Source organism: Chroicocephalus ridibundus, chromosome 5 (genome assembly GCF_963924245.1).
Source record: "Chroicocephalus ridibundus chromosome 5, bChrRid1.1, whole genome shotgun sequence".
NCBI classification, from domain to species: domain Eukaryota; kingdom Metazoa; phylum Chordata; class Aves; order Charadriiformes; family Laridae; genus Chroicocephalus; species Chroicocephalus ridibundus.
The window spans coordinates 82,605,763-82,616,214 of record NC_086288.1 but is presented as its reverse complement, the minus strand read 5'-3'; positions in this window follow the sequence as shown (position 1 = coordinate 82,616,214).

Below are 10,452 nucleotides of genomic sequence, written 5' to 3'. Positions count from 1 at the left end.
CGGAGGCAAATGCAGGAGCGAGGACACAGCAGTGGCAGGCAGACAAGAGTCCCCAGGTGACAAGCCGGGGAGCACAGGGAACGGCAGCGAGGACTTGGTGCTAGCAAAAAGTCACGCAGGGAGGGATTTATTTGTCCCCCCTGCCCTCCACAGCGACAAAAAATACAACCGAGAAATTCCCAGCACTGGTTCTTCTTCCACCTCCACCTGGTAAGGTGTGAAACACGTCACCCTCCTGAGCAGGCCTGGCCCGCCGCAGGAGCCACGCAGGGAACGGCAGGAGTCCATCGGCCACCTTCAAAGACCAGGGAAGGAAGAGTACCTTGTTGCCTATTGCTTTATTTATCTTTAAAGGAACGATTTTTCTTTTTTTTTTTTTTTTTTTAATTGGCACCTCTTTACTTTGAGCCCTGTAACTTTTTGAAATGTTTTGATTTTTGAACGCATGCCCACACCCTTCAGTTCTTCAGGGCTGTATCTCCACCGTAGAACTGCCTCCTCCCAAAGAGCTGGTCACGTTCACCCCCGCCGGCCGCTGCACACGGCAGAGTTGTGGCAGGATTTCGCTGGACACAATCTAATTTATTCAGGCAGCTTTCTGAGGGGACGGTTAAAGTGAGCATCGCTTCTGAAGACCTTTGAACATCAAAAGTAGCAAAAATAAGAAAACTATAAGCATGCACTGAAAATACGTGCCCATTTCTCGTCTAGAGAGCTTTAAAGGGTGCTGTAGTCAAGTGCCAGCCAAAGGAAGAAAAAAAAAAAGAAAAACTGATATTTTCCACCTAAACTGTTTGGGCCTAATCCCTGCCAGGCAGCTCCACTGAGCAAACCTTGGTAAATATTGTGCCAGAATGAAGATAATCTGCAACGGTGGTTACAACGACACAACAGAATACAAGTGAGGGGGATTTTATGGATAACAAAAACTCACATCAAGTCCCTAACGAGGCTGGAGTCGTTAACATTACAGGCACTACTACCCTTGGCAAGGGAACAACTGGGAACAACTAAAAATTATTATTAAAGGAACAATAAAGTGCTTTAGATACATCAAAACCAATTAGGCGCTAGTTTTAACGTAGCCTAGAGTTAAACGCAGTAAAACAAGAGAGGACGCGCCCATTTGCATCGTTTAAGGCTCACGGCCTGGGGAAAGAAACCGGGGAGGCTCGTGTGAGTTGTGTATCAATTATCTAATTACCTTTGGTAACATCAGGTGCAAGCCTTCAAGGAACAAGCTTTAAAGGGCTTTTGCAGGTTGGGACATGTCAGGAGAACGGTCAGATTTGGAGCTGGGGGGAGGAGAGGAGGAGAAGGGGCTGCGGAAAGGCGGTGAGGGCACCGGCCCCGAGCGATACCTGAGCCCGGTGGTGGCACTTGCGCCCTGCTGCCAAGGGGACACGTCTGTGTGGGTCCCCCTCGGGTCTGAGGGGCATCGCAGCCACCTCTTCAGCTGGGGGCCTTGGGGAGTGGGCGTAGAAGAGGGCGTCTGGTGGGGTGGTTGTGTTTGGATTGCTCTAGTTAGGTGCTTCTTTTGGATTTTGAGATGAGGGGAGGGAAAAAACAGGGGTTTTTTTTAATATAACTTTTTTTTCCTCTGCCTAAGCGATTCTTAAGTGACATTCATCACTGTCTTAGAGTCACAGAACGGTTTGGGTTGGAAGGGACCTTAAAGATCACCCAGTGCCAGCCCCTGCCCTGGGCAGGGACACCTCCCACCAGCCCAGGCTGCTCCAAGCCTAATAAAACGTGTTTCCTGATTCGGAACTGATAAACCTGTACTTTAAGGAAATGCCAGGGCAAACTTTTGCTCTGGCAGGGAGAAGCAGAAGCGGCAGGTAGAATGAAAGCAGCTCCCGGCAGACAGACAAGCGGGAAGAGCTGAGACAGCCCGAGTAGCGCCACTCACCCCGAGCTCCCGCCTCGCAGCCCTTTGCCGCCCGGGTTGGCTCGGTCGCTACCGCCTGAGCGAGCCGAGAAGATGGGCACTGTGTGCGGGGCACTTGGTCCTCCTCGGTGCTCCCCAGAACCCAAACTGAGATCAGGAAGCCCATCGTCAGTGGGCATCCCCCCAAAGCGCCTCCTTAGGCCACCTGCACCCTTTGGGTGACCCAGGAGGGTCCATGCTGCCACCGCCAGCATCAGGGGCTGCAGTCGGTGGGGGGAACTGCTGCTACCCGAGCACTCCCCTGTCTCCCTCCGCAGTCCCACGCGGCAACAGGCCATACCCAAGGCCATGTAAAGTCTTTACAGTTTCACTCTCGGTATCTTTGAGCTCTTTTGCCTCAGGGGCTCCTGTTCCTACCTCGCGATCCAACTGCGTCTCCACCATTTTTACGCCAAGAAGCCTGCGTTTGCTGCCCTCTGAGATGACTCTCCAAGCACTGGGACATACAACTGCAAGGCGACCACGCCGACCCAAAAATCAGGTCAGTGACTGAGCTATTTGATGGTGGGAAGTCGCGTGCCAGCCCCATAAGGGAGCTCACGCTGTCGTTTGCGGTTGTTGCGTAGACCTGTGAGCGAGGACTATCTATTTAACCATTTCTGAAACAGCAGCTGGGACGGGCAGGGAACGGTGGGGAGATGAAACTGCAGCGTGCCCCACTGAGAATGCAGATGGCTTTGCTACGAAGAGCTTATGGACGCGGTACCAACAAGGGACACCAGCCGACCAGCGCGTGGGTCTTGAATAATGATGGATGTAGGACTATAACCATTCATGGCAAGCTGCCTTTGCTTGTTTCAGTTCATTTCTTCCAAACAGCGTGCTACAAAATTAAGATCTGTGCCCCTCACCCTTTAGGGGATCTAACCTGCCTTTCAAGGTGGGTAGCCTGCCGCGGCTGCGTGCTGGCCACTTGGCCATGGCGCGACGGGCGCCTTGCCGAGCTGAGGCAGGCCAGCATCGCCCCCGTGCCCAGAGCCGTCCCTGTCCCTGCCCGGCTCGGTGCCATTTCAGCTCCCACACGGAGAAGACACTGGGTTTGCAGAAGGGGCGACACGACACGACACGGCACGGCCCAGGCGAGCGACGGGTTGGGAAAAAGCTGGTTTTATGTGTGTTACCTGGCCGTGTATCTAGTGAGACGGGATGCTGCGTGCAGGTTAGCGACCACTTCTCATGTAATATATTAATTTTTTGTGTGTAATTATAAGAGAGTTTAGCACTTTGTGAAAAGCTTTGAGCGCAGCGTCCTGCCTCTTCCCTCTCTCTGACAGAGCTTTTGCATCAAGACATGCAAAGTACCAGAAGAGCCCGTGTTGGTTTGGGAGCCACCACGTTCTGACTTCCAGTAAACAAAAAGCAAAAAGCAGCAATTTCACGTCCTCCGTGCTGGCTGTTTTTGGTGTAGGGGGTGCTGCTGGGCTTCTGTTCCATGCAAAAAGTCTTTCTCTTGCACCGGTCTTTCATCCGAGCCATTTCCGAGCTCATCTGCAGCCGGTTCACGCTTAAAAGGCTGACGCTGTGGTGGTTCTCGGGGCAAACTCGCCAATGTGATGCCATTAGGGAAAGTCTCGCCAGGATGAGCTCTATAGCACGTTCTGTTCCCCTGAGAGCTTCCATCAAAGTAAACCTAGAGTAAAATATTCCCCTTCCAAAGCGCACGTTTGGAGCAAGGTGAACTGAGCGTTGCCCTGCTGTTTGCCTGCCGCAGTGTTTGCTCCTTGGTGGCTGAGCACAGGGGTTGGCACACGCAAATATTGCAGCTCCTCTTTTTTATAAAAGCCTAAGTGTTATGTCAGTAATAAAGAAAAGTTTGCATTTCAGATGAAGAGACAACAATATATCACAAAATATTTGCTCTACCCAGAAGAGCAACAATTTACAGACAATTTAACAGCAGTTTAAGTTGGGGTTTTTCTGTCAGTGTGTGTATACATTTAAAGCTTCCAGCTTTGTTTTTAACTAAGGTTTTCATTTGTGCGCCGACTAATTTTCTTTAAGTAAAAGGATTAGCTTTTGACCAGCTGGGGTCTTTGAATTTATATCCTTCCAAAACCAGTAGTGACTGAGATCTGAGGTTTTATAGCATGTGGCATGTAAGGTGTGTTTAACTTCTTCTGGAGTTTTTAGATTATTTATTTTTAATACTCTTCTTTTTGTTTATCTGGAGAGGGTTTAACATAAGCCCTGGGGCTGGTGGCGTGGGAGCAGGTCCCCATCTCCCGGGGGTCCCCCACCGCCCACCCTGCTGAAGAATATGCTCTCAGGCCACCGTGAAGTCAATAAAGCATAGAAGAGCTCCCCAAGATACACCTTTTGAGTTACCGAATTCACCAAAAAAAAGTAATTTGCTCCATCAGCCACATAGCTAACTATCTGCAGCCAAGGATGCCATGTCAGATAACCCCGGCAGCACATAGATAGACGTGGAGTCCTCAGCACAGGAGAGACATGGGCCTGTTGGAGCGGGGCCAGAGGAGGCCCCGGAGATGCCGGGAGGGCTGGAGCCCCTCTGCTGTGAGGACAGGCTGAGAGAGCTGGGGGGGTTCAGCCTGGAGAAGAGAAGGCTCCGGGGAGACCTTCCAGCCCCTTCCAGTCCCTCAAGGGGCTCCAGGAAAGCTGGGGAGGGACTCTGGAGCAGGGAGGGGAGCCGTGGGACGAGGGGGAAGGGTTTTCCACTGACAGAGGGGAGATTGAGATGAGATGTGAGGCAGAAATTGTTTGCTGTGAGGGCGGTGAGCCCCTGGCCCAGGGTGCCCAGAGAAGCTGTGGCTGCCCCATCCCTGGAGGGGTTCAAGGGCAGGTTGGACGGGGCTTGGAGCAACCTGGGCTGGTGGGAGGTGTCCCTGCCCAGGGCAGGGGGGTTGGAACTAGATGATCTTTAAGGTCCCTTCCCACCCAAACCAGTCTGTGATTCAATGACTCTATGATATATGTGCTTGTGATACCTGAAGGCTTCACCTAGTTGCTGTCTCTCTTGTGGCAGTGATGCCCTGGAAAGAAGAAATGTCCCAGAAAGAAGAAATTTCCCAAACCCTTTGCTGGGAGCGGGGCTGGGCTCCCACTGCTGTGGCAACAGAAGCCAGTCTTCCCTGCTGGCCACGGCAGCCGAGCCCAGCAAAGGTCAGCAGACCCCTTTAGGAGTCCCAGGAAGCTTCATCTTCAGAGAAAGAGGAAGAGGCACAACTCCGGAGCTGGAAGGACAAAGTGGTTTGCCAGCGGCAAGCATCCAAAACTCACCAGTTTCCCTCGTACAGTCTGTTCTCCGTGTGTCCGCACTGGCTGTAGGGCTGGCTGAGCTCTCGGCGGGTTTCGGGGGGGTGGAGGGTGACAGGCCTTGGGGAGCGAGGACGGGAAGATGGTGGTTTTCTTTAGCTGTCGTGGCTAGAAGTTATTGATAAAGCTGCAAGGGCTGAGTGCCTATGGAAAAGCCCCAGAGCTGCAGGAGCTGGCATCAAAAAGCACAAAAATACCCTTCCTTTGCCTTGTTTTCTGCTCCCTCCTGCTCCATCAGACTATGGAGCATCGTGTACCGGAGCAGGTCTGGGCTTGGCAGACACCTTAGTCCTGCCACTGCCGGCAGGCTGGATTCCTGGGAGCTGTTGGGTCCATTTACCGGGTCCCGGTGGGAGCATCCTCTGGACGGGAAGCCTTTTAAAGAATTGCAATTTCTGTCGCGTCCCGTCACGCTTGAGGCTGTCTGTGATTGCAGGAGTTCGCTCTTGCCTGCTTAAAGCATTTGTGTAACGCTTCCTCAAACCTGTATAACCTATACCGAACACCTGATGATAACTCTTTTGAGAAGAAAAGCATTTTTTCCCCCCAATTAAGACTTCTGGGGTTAAGAGAGGGAAGAGGCAGCCCGGCTCACTGTGCTGGCCAAGGAACAAAAGCCTGACCCTGCTCCTTTCCTTCGCCGCTCCCGGAGCGGCCATGCCAAGGAAATGCACTGGGCAGCAAAATAAGGAAAAAAAGAAAAAAAAAAAAAAAAGACACCCCTCCTCCCATCCCTCTGTATTTAAAGAGGACAAACTACAAGGTGCTGGCTGGGAATGTGGGTTGAGTATTCGGCCACATCCTTGTACCGCAGCCTCTGCTCCCCGTCCCTGCTCGGCACAAAACCACTTTACAATCCCTACGGAACGCGCTTGGTGTTGAAGCTGTATTACTAAGAAGTCAGGGATTTACAAAATAATTGTAAAAGCATAGTTGTTACAAGGAAGAAATAGAGCACAGAGAAAAATGAAGCCTTCTAAACACCTTAGCCTGTGGAAATACTCAGCAGCCTTAACTTTTCTTTATCTTTCTGTCTGTCGTTCAGCTTTTCATCTCTGTCTGTAACGTATCCTATCCTTGTAGCCCTAACATTTTCCAGGGTCTTTAAGAAGTCTGCAGCTAACAGTTTAATTTATTCATTTTTTTTCCTTCAGGGAACAGATAAATCCAATCGGTGGCTATTGACCATCTTAATTATGGAAAAGCCAATACACTTACACAGCTTCGGGCAGCGTGTAGGTGCCAGCCTTAGTGCCTTGGTTATCAAAGGATGACTTAGGGATGTGCGTAACTTCGTGATAACGGGGTTGTCATAAAGTCCCATGCTCAGCCTGGAGAGGAGAAGGCTCCGCGGAGACCTTCCAGCCCCTGCCAGGCCCTCAAGGGGCTCCAGGAAAGCTGGGGAGGGACTCTGGAGCAGGGAGGGGAGCCGTGGGACGAGGGGGAAGGGTTTTCCACTGACAGAGGGGAGACTGAGATGAGATGTGAGGCAGAAATTCTTGGCTGTGAGGGCGGTGAGCCCCTGGCCCAGGGTGCCCAGAGAAGCTGTGGCTGCCCCATCCCTGGAGGGGTTCAAGGCCAGGTTGGACGGGGCTTGGAGCAACCTGGGCTGGTGGGAGGTGTCCCTGCCCAGGGCAGGGGGTGCCACTGGGGGGGCTTTAAGGTCCCTTCCCACCCAAAACCTCCTGTGATTGTATGATTCCATAATCCCTGAGGAGAGGGGAGGGTGAGTGAGGCCGTCTGTGAAAACCTATATGTGTACTAAATAGCTTTTTATTTTTTTTCTTCTCCTGTCCCTTCCAGGAGCCTTGCATAGCATTCTTACTCTCCAATTATCTGTAATTGTGTTTCACATAGCTCATTATTAACGGAATCAGCTAGTTAACCAGAAAGCTGCCAGTGAGGCAAAAAAACTCGGAACTCAAAACGTGGTACATGGAGGAAGCGGCAGAACAATATGCTTTTTGGGGATGCAAAGTGCTGCAGCGGGTGGTTTGTCCCTGAAGAGCAGAGCAGGGTGAGAGCTGGCGTGGCCGTGCCGGGGAGGCGGGGGAAGGAGCAGAACCGGCAGTGGCCCCGCTCCCGTGGGGGCGAGCCCTGGGTGGCAGAGGGGTGGCTGGAGGGTGGCAGAGGGATGGAGGAGCACCAGGCTGAGCTCAGGCAGTGCAAACGCTCCCAGGACCAGCGTCAGGGCCGAGGAAACCAACCCACCCCACCTGGCACGGCCACGGGGAGCACGGGCAGAGCTGTGTGACCGCCCGTGGGGAAGGGAATGGCACAGCCACGCTCGGGCTTGGCAAACCCAACCCCAACGACCAGGTCAAGCATCCTGCGGCAGCAATCAGCTGCCAGGCAGGCTTACTTGCCATCAAACTCCATGTCGAATAATAATCCAAAGTGCAACAGGCTATCTCAGGAACAATTGTGGCCACCAAGCCAGCCTGCAGGACTCGGGTCAACATTTTAGGCACTGCGAACTTGAAAAATGTGGCATGTGAGTTTACCAACGTGGACTGGGCTGAAACTTTACAGAAGATCTCTCCAAGTTGCTGACACATACGCTGCACAGAAGACCTCTACAAGCTGCTGGCACTTACGGTGGCAACGTTGGTCGTGCAAAGACAGAGAAGGCACCTCCTGGTAAAGGAACGCCTTGTGCAAATATTTTACGCACGCAAGTGGTAAGTGCAGCTGGGCAAACCCTGCCCAGCACGGCAGCAGCTGCTGGGGACGGCACACCCCCACCCCCGGGCCACAGCGTCGGCCACGGAGGTTGTACCTTCCCAAGCTCTTCACGCACAGCCAGTGCCTTGGAAGAGAAAAGGACAACCGCGCCGCAAGGGATGCGTGCTCTGAGCACGGTGTTTACAAGCCAGCAGCACAAAGAAACCGATTTTTTTTTTTTTGAAAAAAAAAAAAAAAATCTTTAAAGAGTAAATCTTGAAAGCGGTGCAAGGGAGTCATGCACACAAATCTCATTATTCTGAAAGCTGCTTAGAAAGTTTAGCCCTTAGAGTCAACATACCACAATGCGTTCAGAAGTACGGTTTCAAAGAGTTACAAATGCTTCTAACAATTAGCTAATTTAAAAAAAAAAATGAAGAAGAAAAAAATAGGATTGAAAAGGATTTAAAAGGAAAGCGTTACAGAGGGGTTATACATTAAGAAGGAGGTAATTGAACGGGATCGAGAGGGTACAGTAGGAAGTGGATGTGGTTAAGGCATTTGCAAGATTAGTTGAAGAAAAGTCTGGTAAAACTGGAAGCAGGAACCCAAATCCTGGGACAAATGAATACGGTTTCTTTGATGTATTCGGAGCTGCATGATTTATACATATTCAGCATCTGGCCTGTGGACCTTCAGAATGATTGGGTAAAAATAGAGATGGAAGCTTATTAAAATACAAGTAGAAAAAAAATAGTATATCATCTTTGATGCACAAAAGGTACTTATATTTCCAGAGATGAAATACCCGGTCAATGGTACCGAAGGGCTGCAGGTATTTCAGCCCCAGGGCTGTGAGGGAATTAAGCAACTTAACAGTAATGGAAGCTGTGCCTCGCCGCGCAACCCGGGGTATCGGAAACAAAACTTGTCCGAGGATTTATTGCTGCTTTAGGGATGGATTGCGAGCGTGAAACTCGTTTTCAAATGTGTCCTTAAAGCAGCAGGATGATACGAATGTTAAAACCTGGGGGGGTGGGGGGGAAGGGAATCTGTCCTGACGTGAAGCAGGGTCATTTCGGTGGTGACTCTTACTGCATTTCCATCGCTCCAGCGAGGCGGAGCCGCGTCCGGAGCACTGGCAGCGCCGGGGAAGAACGGGCAAGCGCTGCGAGTCTTGCGGGCGTAAAAATAAACACTGTCAGCAGGATACGTGAAATAATGTATTGGATTTGAAACATGACATCACGGGAGAATGAAGAAAACCAGACGCATCTGCTAAGGATTTCCAGACAGATCAATTTACATACCGCCGGTCTTTAGCTGCGTAACTTCAATAAATACGACAGGAGAGTGCTGCGGATCTGGGATAACCAGCAACGGACACCACATCTTTATTATCTCGAAAGGAACAAAAAAAAAAAAAGCACCGTGTTTTCTACCTCGGCCCAAAACTCATCAGGACGATCGTCCCCAGAAGGCCTGAGCTTACACTTGGTGGAAAGTGGGGTGTGTTCAGCCACCTGTGCGAGAACTTGCCCGTCTTTAGGGTCCTGGTGCCGGTACGTTTAACACGGGGACTGGCGCGAGGAAGGCAGGTGGACCCCAACTTGGGCAGCACACGGGTACTCGTCAAGGACTTTGCCCACCCGAAGCTCTGAACGGTGAGAGACACTGAATGCAGAATTGCTGTTCTCTGGCTGTCCCAGCAGGTCCCGGGATGCCGCGGCGATGGGCTGGTGTTACCCTGAAGTGCTGGAGGCTTGTTGGAGCACCAGGAGAGGGTCCCCCCACCAGCAGGTGGAAGGGAGGAGGCTGCGGCACCGGGAGCTGTGGGAAGGTCTGGATTTCTCCTAGTCTGTGTTGCGGGCGTAGATGCTGATGCTCTCGCCCTTCCTCCCCGCGCACCACGGGGCGGGATGAACTGCTTGCCTTCATCATTGCGGATGCTTGAACGGAGAGAATCATTTAACTCTGCCCAGATAATTGGCCAGGAAACCGGGAATCCTAGTGTCGAGGTTGGAGCCTGATGAGGAGCTTCTATTGTACAAAGCAATCCTTTTTCTGGGGGGGAGGGAAGAGCGCCAGAGGAACAACAGGGCAGTAGCGGGAGAGGAGGGATTTGGTGAAAGCTTTGAATGATCAGAGAGGGGACCGTCACCAGATGAAGCCCTTTCTGGGAGGCACACAATGAACTATTTTAATTTTTCAACAACAACTCAAGCTGTGCAGCCAATCATAAAAGCATAAAAGCTCTTTTTAAGGTAATTGCATGCATTTTACATGTACCACATGCACTTAATCTTTCAGGTGGCACAAGCCATTGATCGCTCCTGCCTAATCGTGCCTCTCTGTCTGGGTTGCAAAGCAGTAACTACTTGTTTAACTAACTTCTGTCGGTACTCCAATTTATGCCTAACAGAGTCTAAAATCCAGATTCTTGAATGTGGGAGATTTTTAAGTTAACTTGACTAATGCACTTTTTGACTGAGAACTCTGTGTTGTTCTGCTGTGCGCAGGGAGATTAGAGCCCGAACAGCCCACGCAAACACCTCCCCTTT